This window comes from Lolium rigidum, chromosome 5, assembly GCF_022539505.1.
Source record: "Lolium rigidum isolate FL_2022 chromosome 5, APGP_CSIRO_Lrig_0.1, whole genome shotgun sequence".
In the NCBI taxonomy this organism is placed as follows: Eukaryota; Viridiplantae; Streptophyta; class Magnoliopsida; order Poales; family Poaceae; genus Lolium; species Lolium rigidum.
The window spans coordinates 108,068,629-108,081,750 of record NC_061512.1 but is presented as its reverse complement, the minus strand read 5'-3'; the positions used below and the strand labels follow the sequence as shown (position 1 = coordinate 108,081,750).

Sequence of the window (13,122 nt, the reverse complement as noted above, 5' to 3'; positions counted from 1 at the left end):
AAAACATTCAGCAATCCTACAGAAGTGGAATCACTCAATTAGGTTCAAAAATGGATTTTTGATGAATTAAAAGCTAACAGCCATGTCTGCAGAATACACAGAATAAGTTTAATTCACCACAAATCGTACACAACTCATAAAAATATGAGGTCAGCTGCATCTGAAAGGTATTGTAAAGATGGTTCTTACCCAACTGGTTTCATTCAAAAATTCGTTCCCAAGCTCCTGATTTAATTCGACAAAGTCAGATCTGACCAGATCTTGATCTGTGAACCATTTCAATTCCATTAGGTCATTTGAAGTGAACCCAACGCCAAAATGAAGGTACTGGAGAGGGCTTTCACCCAAAATTGAGTTTGCTCAAAAAGGTTTTGTAAAACGAAAGAAATCTAACAAACAATGATTCTGCATGTTTGCAGAACTTTATTTATCATGCAAAATCCGTAACGAATTTGAGGATGAGGCCAACGCCAAGTTGTAGATATTTTCAGTACCTATCTGCAGAACTTTGAACCACTCGATTTGGATCTGCACACGAGATTTGGCGGATTTTACAAGATCGTACCAGAATCTGAAACAGCAAGAAACAGAAATTACTGCAAGGTTTTGGACGAACTTTGCTCAAGAACTTCAGATCTGAGGATAGCTCAACCTTCTCCATGCTTGGACCAACATGCACCTGCATCAAGATCCAATCTTAGCAATGGAGGGAGAAGAAGAGGAGATTAAACCATCTAAGGTTAGGGAGAAGAAGGAGAGGGAGGCTCTCATGGTGAGGATGAGCTTGAGGGAGGGGGAGAGCTTCATCTTGGTGGCTTGCCATGGCTATGGCCGGCCATGGGAGCAAGGGGAGCACCATTTTCGTGGGGAAGTGGAGGAGGAGAGTGTGAGGGAGTGGAGGAAATAGTAGGGAGTGAAAAGAAATGAGGCAAAGGAGAGGAGTGGAGAGGAGTGGAGAGTGGGAAATGAGAGCAAGTGAGGAGGGAGTGGGCTGCCAAGCCCCTTTATATAGAGGGAGAGGGGGTGGGTTGGCTGCCTCCTCATTGATTGAGTTGGTTGGGAGGTAGCCTCCTCATTGATTGAGTTGGTTGGGAGGCTGCCCATTTATGGATTGGGGTAGGTGGGAGGCATGGCTTGTATAAGAAGGAAAAGGGGAGATAGTGCTGGCCGAATTTTGAATGCAAACACAAATTGGCCGGCTCCATTCTTGCCAAACAAAAATGAACAATGAGAGAGAGATGCACATCATCCATGTGCATGATGTTGAGGAGGTAATGTTGATGGAGGTTGAGACATAGAGATAGAAATGGAGAGTGAGAGTGATATGCATCAAAAGGAAAATTTGTTATCACTTTGTTTGTGGCAAACAAATGATGGAAAGAGATAGATCCAAGGTTTAGAGGGGTAGTGATGGAAGTACAGATACAACACCAATGGTGAATATGGTGGCATAAAATCAATTCAAGAGGTCAAGGTGTTGATGGAAAAGAATGGGGGAGTGAGATAGGTATGAGGAAAAATAAGTTGTTCTAAAAAAAGAGGTCAATTGGGAGTGGTTTGAAATACTCCCTGAGTCTAGGGTTCAGTTGAAGGAGTCCATTTGAAAGTATCAAATGATCATCCATTTGATCAAGAATTGGAGGATGAGGGGATACAATGTGGTAAATCAGTGATGTGCATAAGATGTGCAAGGATTGTCATTTGAAAAAAAAGAATTTATTTGAAAGGGATTTGAAACACCTCAATTGGGAATGAACTCAAGTGGAATGGAATTTGAAAATGTTGAGAGAAACTAGTTGGAACATAGGAGGTCAAAATGTTCTACTTACTTTCTCAAGTGAAGTAGAGTTTTTCTCAAATGTAAAATAAGCAAGAGGAAGACAAGAAATGGTATAGGTACCATAAACAAGCCTTTTGTAAAATGGAAAACAAAATAGAAAATAATGTTTTAGAAATCAGTACTTGGTAGAAATGGGATGAAAAACAAAACCCATTTCAGTTCTTTGTTTTCTTTGAAGAAATATCCTGAAAAGATTTTATAAAACTAGAAGTAGTTTTGTGATCAAAACTAGAGAAGGAAAAACAATAGGGTTTTTGAGAAAGAAAACTAATTTAGGGAGGAGTGTTCTCAAGGGTAGATGGTGGCCTCAAAATGTACCCATCATTCCCAATCTTGGTTTTGTGAAGATTAAACTTGAATAAAAACAAGAGGTAAAAGTGAAGGAAGTGATCTTGAGGTAAAACATTGGATAGGGTACAAGATCAAGTTGAATATATGAGCTGCAAGGATTGACTGAGACATGCAAGACGTGGAGGTTGAAGAGGATGTTGCATAGATGAGATCCATGCATTGAGGTCAACAATAACAGTGGTGGTGGCTTAGATATCAACTGCCAAAGTCTGGAACTTATAAGCTTGCCAAAACAGATTGTTGACTTGGCTTCAGAATCAACCTATGATGAGTGGGTATAAGAGAAGGATGTGATGAGGGTAGATGATCCCAAATTTTGGATTCAAGGATGGTTTGAGCTGGACTAACACAAATAGGAATATCAAGATGGCACACTCATGTTGCCATCGGGAGAAGAGTTTGATGTAGTAAAAAGGAAAACAATTTTACCTAAGTCACACATGTGTTTTATTAGGTGAGTTGTATGTCTGACCACTAGAGGTGTTGTTCTTTGAGGTACTCAACACAGAACTCAACAAGAAATCAAGACAATATATCTAGCGGCGAGATCAAAGCAATTCATCACAACAAACAAATCAAGGCAACTCATCTAAATTAGTCTATAGAAAAAGTTTTTGTTCCCCCTAATTTTTGAAATATGGACAATTAATCAAGGTTGCAAAAGTTGGGGTGTTACAGATCTTCCACCCTTAAAATAATCTCGTCCCGAGATTACTGAGCGTAGAACTGGAGGGGTTGTAAAGTTTAACGAAAATTAGACTCCATTTTTATGTAGACATGCCTTTGTGTGGAGAGGGTCGCAACTTCAGCTTGTGAGAGACATGATGGATTTCTGACGATGGCGAGCTTCATGAAGAGGCTGACGACTCCGTGCAGATGTTGGATCTATACCTTCTTAATGATCCTAGCGGGGTTCATGATTGTGGGAGAGTTAGTGCACCCAATGGTGCTTGAGCAGGGTTGAAAACTTTTTAGAGTTAGCTTAAATTTAGTGGAAGACGAAGTCTTCCATCCTTAAAATTGTTCATCGGGGAAGGGGCGTTAAAAACTGTAAGCTTCGGCCACGGGTCTTGTCGGGCGCTTTTTGGAGAAGCCATTGATCTTTGGAGTTGAACATCTTCAGCGGGCGTTGAGTAGTCCACGGCTTCAAGAGGGGTTAGTGCATCCCACATTTCCAACGATGTGTTAGAAAGGTTTAAAATGTTAGGGTTAGCTCCAACTTTTAGTGGAAGACTTCCACCCTTAAGATTTTTCATCGGGCTTTCGGAAAATCTTAGAGCTTCTGCCTTGCGGTCCTGTCGGGGGCTTCCGAAGGAGTCATCGATCTTCCATACTCAGTTGAAGAATCTTCAGGGGCGACGTGCAGACCGCAACTTCAAGAGGCACTCACGGTGTTAACTAAACCATAGGGGATGCGCCGTGAGTTAATAAGTTGATGAAACGACTGGTTGGTACCCATATGAAGCAGCAACAGGGGTCGTCGAAGACAATCTTCAGCTTGAGGGTCGGTGCTGACTTCAGTAGCAACTAAGAAGTTAGCGGGTAAACTACGCCTAAAGTCTTGAGTCTTGAGGTATCTTCAGGAGCCTTCACTTGATGAGGACCAGATGAACCATGTGATGTAGCTTGGCTTTGACGCTATTGTTCACTCAACTTGTTAGACGGTGTGTTAGAGGGTAGTTTTCAAGAAAATATCCTCGAGGTTAGCGCGATTATGCTATGAGGTTAGACCAAGTTAGTATGTCTTCTTGCAGAGGTGCAGTCACTCTTGAAGGTATGGGCTTCTTCTTTCTTGGCGTAGTCGAGATGCTCCAGCTGATATTGAAGGAAGTTAGCGTAGATGGGGGTTTGGGTTAGTTTTCCTGATGTTTGAAAAACAACTGCTAACGGGGGTAGAGTTAGAGCTTTTCGTTAACTTATCCAACTAACTAGCAGTTAGCAAAACATCGGCGAGGTAGGTGAGGGTGAAAACATCTTTGGGAGGCTTTCTAAGCTAGTTTATCACACTAAGGGTGTTTTTCAGACCGAAAAGCCAAGACAATTATACACACAACAAACAAACAAAAGATACTCAAGGAAGCACACAAGGGAACTACAAGCAATCATCAAACCAGGCATGGTAACCTAAGTACCCATGGAATGCCTAATGCGTGGGGGTAGCTCAATCAAAGCGATTGAGTTTGTCCTATCCATCCTATTGGTTTGGGGGCTGGTCACATATGTTGCCGTCTTCATTTTGCTCTTATGGACTCCAACATGGATTTTCGGGGCAGTTGGTTGCGAAGCAGGCCTGGTGTTCGGTCTTCTATGTTGAGGCGGAGGAGAAAACTGCGTAGTCTTCTTGCTCAACATCCCGGGGACGTGAGGTCTTCGAAGAGGTAGTTGTTGAGGTACTCCCGAAATCGTCAACTTCTTGTAGCTGGCCTAAAAATTACTAGTCAAGAACTGAGGACTTGATCCCAGATGAGCTGCAAAAAGTGCAAGTCCACGGAGGAAGAAGGTCAGCTCCTTGACGGACTTTGGTGACAACCAAAGACATGATGTTATCATCCCAACAAGCACACGGCTACGTCGGCATCCAATCTTCAATAGCTGCGGTTGGAGATATGCGAGTCTTCCTGAGGGATTGAGCCATCTTCGAGTTCGAGTCTCCAGTCTGAGTTGGGGACATCGTCCAATATGTAGGTTTGAATTGGCTGAGACAATAGAGTAAGAATTTTCAAACCTTTTTATAAAGCGGAGAGGCAAGAATTTTAGAAGCTTTGAATAAATAAGAGGAGTAGAAGCTATACTTCCGACTAAAGAAACAATTTGTTTTGTAAATAGTTTTGTCCAAGTACTTGTTTCCTAACTAACGTCCATGCTAACTAAGGTCTCCTACAGTCAGGATGGCTCTGATACCAGCTCTGTGGGGACCCCGGACTAGCTGTCCGAAATACCCTTTATGTATACAGTTCACGATCCCATGATCAGTGCGCCGTGAACACATAACCGAACTGATATCAAATTACACCATCCATTACAAAGCGGAATAAGAAAATTACAACATGGTCACATGACCAATACTTACATAATAGCCTCGAAGGGCCTAACTAAACATCGAGTAGCATCATCACTTCGAGCGGCGCAGTACCCAAGTCATCCGCCATAACCCTACGAGCAGCCGGCGGGGAGACGTTCCTAGCCCGCATAGACGTCGTCAACTCCTTCTTCATCTGTCGAACTCCTTCAAGTCCGGCCAAGTAAATAGCCGGGGACAAAGCCGTGAGTACATTTGAATTGTACTCGCAAACCATCAAGAAGGTGATAACAATTCTAACTAAAGAAGACAAGAGAGGAAGAGTAGTTTCTCTTGTGGATATAGCATGTGGAAGAGAAGAGATGTTTTTGGTGGAGATAGCATCCCAACTTCTCAATCGAAGGGGACACTCCAAGAATTTATCCGAGACATCTCTATTTCTCTATTGAAGAAGAGTTCCTCTACATGAAAACACTAGGAAGGGTCACCCAATTTTGTTTCATTTTCCTCGACCATCTCCATATGGTCGGCACCAGCCTTTCCGTACCCTTCCGGTACATCCAACACACACATTTCCTTTGGAAATCATTTTCTAAACCAAAACTCGACACGGCTCGGTAACGGCCATCCCAACCGTCCATGACCGCGGACGCGGCTATTCGAATAGTTTTAACTCCGCGAGTGTGCGCACTTTCCCCACAAGATCTGATAAATCCGCCGGGATCATCCCGGTTCGTCATACGAAAGTATGCGAGTCTCGGATAATCAGTCGAAGCCTTTCGCCTATTCAACTTAGCAAGAGGTCCTACCCTATGGAGTATGTACCTCCCCGGCACCGTGGCAGCTCACCTCCCTTTGAGCGTGGCTCCACCGCCAAGCCGGGAGACCCATAGTGTCTTCCGGACGGGTCAGCCCCGAAGGCCTCCCGTTATACGATTGTCTCCAACTACGACAACCCGGACTCGGGGGTAACCGTACCCTTGTATAGTTGTGCGGTGCCTCATGCTAAGAAGAACAAACGTCAAGCTAAGCCCCGTGCCCACGTTGGAGTAGTGTGGTTGCGCGGGTTAATTGTTCCGGGCGAATACGAGAGAACCATGTGTCGTTTTTCTCAAAAACCCAAGTCACACACACATTTCCTCTTTCCAACCATCTTTGTCAAGATCCTTTCCTTTCATAAACCATACGCTTGGGTAAGATTGCCTCACCCAAGGTTTTCATAAACATTTACAACAAGGAAAACCTTGAGGGGTTCCCAACCTATAGTTTCATGAGTTGAACTAGTATTGCACTACGGCCGAGATGAGAGTCATCCCGCCATAGATGAGGTATAAAGGGGTAGTGGAGTGGATCATACTTGCTTAAGGTAAGCATGTATAATGACAACACAAGGAGGAATATACTCTCAGATTTGTGGTGCTAATTACACAACTTAGATAGTGGAGTGTCACTATCCAACATATTCTCCAAGATGGTACACGGCATACTCCTCTCAAGTTGAGAATACACCAAGATCATGACATTGATACCTCTATACTACAAAGGGGGTGGGTGTGGTGTAAGTTAATATCTTGAGATGGAACATGCTCAAGTTGAGCATACAAGATCACCAAGTGGAATAGCACGGCCATGTTACCATGCATCCCAAACACAAGGACAATAGTGGAGCATCACCACTAGGGAGTACCCCACTTGCAATCACACATAGATGACATAAATAGAGATAATAACACACATAGAATGAAGGCGCTTTGAACATCAACAAATGACATCCAACTAGACACCGGATCAGAGATCAAAAGATGGCTTGCCTTGGCTTATTTGTCCCTGTACTTCTTCAACTCCATCAATATAAGAATCCCAACAATATAAATAAAATCCTTGTCCAATTCCACTTCTTCTTCTTCTCCGGAATTGCTCGCGTCTATCGCCGGAAAATATAAAAGGAACACAATCAATCACATTGCACCAACAAAACAAACATACAACAACCATAATTTAACCATTCAATAAAGAGCTACCATACAAAGGACTTATAGATACCACAAACAACTTAAAGAAAACCCATGTTATTTACCTAGTAAAGGTATGAGAGTATCACAACTTAGCAATTGCCTCTCTCGGTTATCACCATAGTATAAACCAAACATCCCCTGGTAGATAACATCATAAAGAGGACAAAAGCATTAGTTTGACATCAAATACATTCACAAAACATTTTCAAACATTTTTGGAAAAAGTAGAAAACAGTTTTCCTAACTTAGTTTGCTCACATAACACCACACAAGAATAGGAAGCAAATGATATGCCCTACCATTTGAAAACTTAAGCAAAACAAAAGAGCTAATGTTAAATTGCAGAGATTTTGTTTTGCAAACATAAAACAAAGGTTGCCCATTTCTAATAAAAAGAGTTGGTCAAGGTTTTTAAATAAACCCAACAAGTTTTGGTCCAACAATGCATGTCACACATATACCTTACTAACAGTAACGAAAATGCATGAACAGAGACTAACACTATTTTTCCTAGATGGCCAGTACTAATACAAGACTAACCCAATTGGAAACACCCAAAAATATCAAACCTACAATTTTAGGAATTTCTTTGAATCTGACTGTACAGAAAACAAGATCTGTAAGCCATAAATCGTAGAAACATCCTAAAAATATGAGGCCACTGGCATTTGAAAGGTAATTAAACAGAGATTCACACGCAATTGGATTTGGGTTCAAAATATTTCTGAAACTCTCACAAATGGATTTACAAGTTCACTGCATGTTTTCACCATTTGCTTTAACTATGGAGTTGCAGAACAGATAAAGGTTTGAAACTTGTTTGAGATGATTAAGAAAACATTCAGCAATCCTACAGAAGTGGAATCACTCAATTAGGTTCAAAAATGGATTTTTGATGAATTAAAAGCTAACAGCCATGTCTGCAGAATACACAGAATAAGTTTAATTCACCACAAATCGTACACAACTCATAAAAATATGAGGTCAGCTGCATCTGAAAGGTATTGTAAAGATGGTTCTTACCCAACTGGTTTCATTCAAAAATTCGTTCCCAAGCTCCTGATTTAATTCGACAAAGTCAGATCTGACCAGATCTTGATCTGTGAACCATTTCAATTCCATTAGGTCATTTGAAGTGAACCCAACGCCAAAATGAAGGTACTGGAGAGGGCTTTCACCCAAAATTGAGTTTGCTCAAAAAGGTTTTGTAAAACGAAAGAAATCTAACAAACAATGATTCTGCATGTTTGCAGAACTTTATTTATCATGCAAAATCTGTAACGAATTTGAGGATGAGGCCAACGCCAAGTTGTAGATATTTTCAGTACCTATCTGCAGAACTTTGAACCACTCGATTTGGATCTGCACACGAGATTTGGCGGATTTTACAAGATCGTACCAGAATCTGAAACAGCAAGAAACAGAAATTACTGCAAGGTTTTGGACGAACTTTGCTCAAGAACTTCAGATCTGAGGATAGCTCAACCTTCTCCATGCTTGGACCAACATGCACCTGCATCAAGATCCAATCTTAGCAATGGAGGGAGAAGAAGAGGAGATTAAACCATCTAAGGTTAGGGAGAAGAAGGAGAGGGAGGCTCTCATGGTGAGGATGAGCTTGAGGGAGGGGGAGAGCTTCATCTTGGTGGCTTGCCATGGCTATGGCCGGCCATGGGAGCAAGGGGAGCACCATTTTCGTGGGGAAGTGGAGGAGGAGAGTGTGAGGGAGTGGAGGAAATAGTAGGGAGTGAAAAGAAATGAGGCAAAGGAGAGGAGTGGAGAGGAGTGGAGAGTGGGAAATGAGAGCAAGTGAGGAGGGAGTGGGCTGCCAAGCCCCTTTATATAGAGGGAGAGGGGGTGGGTTGGCTGCCTCCTCATTGATTGAGTTGGTTGGGAGGTAGCCTCCTCATTGATTGAGTTGGTTGGGAGGCTGCCCATTTATGGATTGGGGTAGGTGGGAGGCATGGCTTGTATAAGAAGGAAAAGGGGAGATAGTGCTGGCCGAATTTTGAATGCAAACACAAATTGGCCGGCTCCATTCTTGCCAAACAAAAATGAACAATGAGAGAGAGATGCACATCATCCATGTGCATGATGTTGAGGAGGTAATGTTGATGGAGGTTGAGACATAGAGATAGAAATGGAGAGTGAGAGTGATATGCATCAAAAGGAAAATTTGTTATCACTTTGTTTGTGGCAAACAAATGATGGAAAGAGATAGATCCAAGGTTTAGAGGGGTAGTGATGGAAGTACAGATACAACACCAATGGTGAATATGGTGGCATAAAATCAATTCAAGAGGTCAAGGTGTTGATGGAAAATAATGGGGGAGTGAGATAGGTATGAGGAAAAATAAGTTGTTCTAAAAAAAGAGGTCAATTGGGAGTGGTTTGAAATACTCCCCGAGTCTAGGGTTCAGTTGAAGGGAGTCCATTTGAAAGTATCAAATGATCATCCATTTGATCAAGAATTGGAGGATGAGGGGATACAATGTGGTAAATCAGTGATGTGCATAAGATGTGCAAGGATTGTCATTTGAAAAAAAGAATTTATTTGAAAGGGATTTGAAACACCTCAATTGGGAATGAACTCAAGTGGAATGGAATTTGAAAATGTTGAGAGAAACTAGTTGGAACATAGGAGGTCAAAATGTTCTACTTACTTTCTCAAGTGAAGTAGAGTTTTTCTCAAATGTAAAATAAGCAAGAGGAAGACAAGAAATGGTATAGGTACCATAAACAAGCCTTTTGTAAAATGGAAAAAAAATAGAAAATAATGTTTTAGAAATCAGTACTTGGTAGAAATGGGATGAAAAACAAAACCCATTTCAGTTCTTTGTTTTCTTTGAAGAAATATCCTGAAAAGATTTTATAAAACTAGAAGTAGTTTTGTGATCAAAACTAGAGAAGGAAAAACAATAGGGTTTTTGAGAAAGAAAACTAATTTAGGGAGGAGTGTTCTCAAGGGTAGATGGTGGCCTCAAAATGTACCCATCATTCCCAATCTTGGTTTTGTGAAGATTAAACTTGAATAAAAACAAGAGGTAAAAGTGAAGGAAGTGATCTTGAGGTAAAACATTGGATAGGGTACAAGATCAAGTTGAATATATGAGCTGCAAGGATTGGACTGAGACATGCAAGACGTGGAGGTTGAAGAGGATGTTGCATAGATGAGATCCATGCATTGAGGTCAACAATAACAGTGGTGGTGGCTTAGATATCAACTCGCCAAAGTCCGGAACTTATAAGCTTGCCAAAACAGATTGTTGACTTGGCTTCGGAATCAACCTATGATGAGTGGGTATAAGAGAAGGATGTGATGAGGGTAGATGATCCCAAATTTTGGATTCAAGGATGGTTTGAGCTGGACTAACACAAATAGGAATATCAAGATGGCACACTCATGTTGCCATCGGGAGAAGAGTTTGATGTAGTAAAAAGGAAAACAATTTTACCTAAGTCACACATGTGTTTTATTAGGTGAGTTGTATGTCTGACCACTAGAGGTGTTGTTCTTTGAGGTACTCAACACAGAACTCAACAAGAAATCAAGACAATATATCTAGTGGCAGATCAAAGCAATTCATCACAACAAACAAATCAAGGCAACTCATCTAAATTAGTCTATAGAAAAAGTTTTTGTTCCCCCTAATTTTTGAAATATGGACAATTAATCAAGGTTGCAAAAGTTGGGGTGTTACAATGTGGAAGTGAATGCTTGTGATACCATGACCATGCCATGAGAGCTTCAATTTTTCCACCATTGCTTGCAATATGTCGATCACTTGCTCTTTACCATGTATTGCTTGCAATGATAATGACAAGGATGACATTAGCTTCCGCATGCTTTGTCCAAAATGCTTACACCATTCCATGATCCTTGCATCCAAGATTGTGAACAATTGCTCTTTCTTATGCTTGGTATGCAAGAATGCTTATTTCATTGTTCACGAGATGGCCCCCATAGCCTTCTCACTTTTTGATGATCATGAGTTACCACATGCCATGAATGCACCTTCTTGCCATATGCACCATCGCCATGCATTTCATACTATCTTGCTTGACACTAATGGTGATGTGCACAAGACATGGAACATCATGATGGATGATGTGTTCATCTACCATGCACACACGCTTTTTGTTCTCTCTTTTGTGTGTATAGGTACCCGCACGACAACTTCCACCGCCACGGAGCATGAGCTCACGAAACGCGCAATTGAGAGCTACCCCAACAAGGACCCAACCCGCGGGAATCACACCAAAGGTTGTTTTTCCCCAAGCTCTTCTTCGACCGCGACTTTATCCCTCTACCACAACATGGGACAAGCGTCATGGACTACACCGTCGGTGAGGAGGGAGAACAAGAGTCGAGGAAGACTCTTCCCCAAGGGGGGGAGATGATGTAGCCCCGCCTATCGTCGACACTACACCATGGCCAAGGAGTCCCCCAAGTGGACCAACAAGCGCAACCCCGCCTATCATCGACGCTACACCATGGCCAAGGAGTCCCCCAAGTGGACCAACAACACAAACCCCGCCATATATGTCAAGGTGAACTCCTTCCTCTCGACACTCGACCTCGTCAATACGTTGGATGGAATGCTACCTCATGCCTATCATCATTGTGTCTATAGGTGCCGACATCGACAAGGACCAAGAGAGAAGGAACTCCCATGGTGCAAGGAAGAGGAGAAGAAGAAGGAAAGAAGAGAAGAAGGAAGAGGAAGAACAGGCGGGAGGAAGAGGCCCAGTGATGTAGCCCGACCTTCGGTCTTCGCCACATCATATGCTTCATCGACAAGACGGCACGCTAAGGTGAATCTTCTCCTTTACTCGTGCCTCGAATCGCCTACTTGGAACGATATACTACTTCATACCCCGTCATATCTTGATGATAGGAACTTGACGACAAGTACGGGGAGAAGGAAGGATGGCACGGAGACCCGAGGACGCAAGGCCGATGTCACGGAAGCTTGGAAGAGAAGGAGGAAGAGGAGCTGGAAGCTCCAGGGCCGGCGACTCGCCGCCCTACACGAGCCGGCACTCGCCGCCTGTGGCCGGCATCGCCGCCCTCCCAACGCCGGCACTGCCGCCGTGGTCGTGACCACTACCAAACCTAACCCTAAGTTGCCACATGTATGGCTGTGCTTGTATCTTAGTTTCCCCAAACTACCCCTCCTTAGTGGTTCCCTATAAATAGACCTCCACCCCCCACCTTCATGAGGGAGAGATGATGTTTAGATGAATTGGCTTATGCATCTACTATCCCTTTGTGGATTTGGGTAACCCCCTGATGCGGGGTGGCCTTCGGTCACCTCCACACCAAGACCAACAAGTCCCCCAAATGGACCAATGACACGAGCCCGAGCCAAGGCTCTACATGATGAGGTGAACTCGCTCCTCACTACCCTTGATCTTGGTACCCCTTTGGATGGATTGCTACCTCATGCCGACGTGCTATGTGTCATTAGGTACAAGCCGCATCAAGACCTCGGAGAGGAGGAGGCGCCAAGACCAAGGGAGGGAGAGAAGCAGCTGGACATGAAGATGATCATGGAGCCGAAGCCGACGTCGCTCGAAGCGCTCCAAGGAAGAGACGGACGCCGGCCGGTCCAGGACCCGGTCGGACCGGACCTACAACCGGGCTCCCCGGTCACAGGCCCGGTCGACCGGTCGGAAACCGGGCCAGCCCCCTCGTACCGGACGACGACCGGAAACCTCGCAGGAATCCGGTTTCCGACCGGTCGACCGGACCCATGACCGGACCGCCCGGTCACAGGCCCGGTCAGACCGGACCCGTGACCGGACAGCCCGGTCCCAGGCCCGGTCCGACCGGATCCCAAACCGGACCTGACGAGAGTGCCCCACCAAACTGCCTTAACTTATCCTTTTGCGTA

At 43.6% G+C, this 13,122-nt stretch overlaps 2 long non-coding RNA genes across 2 annotated transcripts; both read right to left on the bottom strand.

Annotated features, from left to right (window-relative positions):
- Positions 1-216: 216 nt before the first annotated feature.
- On the bottom strand, positions 217-701 carry LOC124651046. Its single transcript, XR_006987260.1, has 3 exons — positions 653-701; positions 495-571; positions 217-266 (listed from the first exon to the last, which is right to left on the bottom strand). It is a non-coding gene; the product is annotated as an uncharacterized LOC124651046 (long non-coding RNA).
- Positions 702-8,275: 7,574 nt separating this feature from the next.
- On the bottom strand, positions 8,276-8,760 carry LOC124658410. The gene is made up of 3 exons (XR_006989175.1): positions 8,712-8,760; positions 8,554-8,630; positions 8,276-8,325 (listed from the first exon to the last, which is right to left on the bottom strand). It is a non-coding gene; the product is annotated as an uncharacterized LOC124658410 (long non-coding RNA).
- Positions 8,761-13,122: the final 4,362 nt, after the last annotated feature.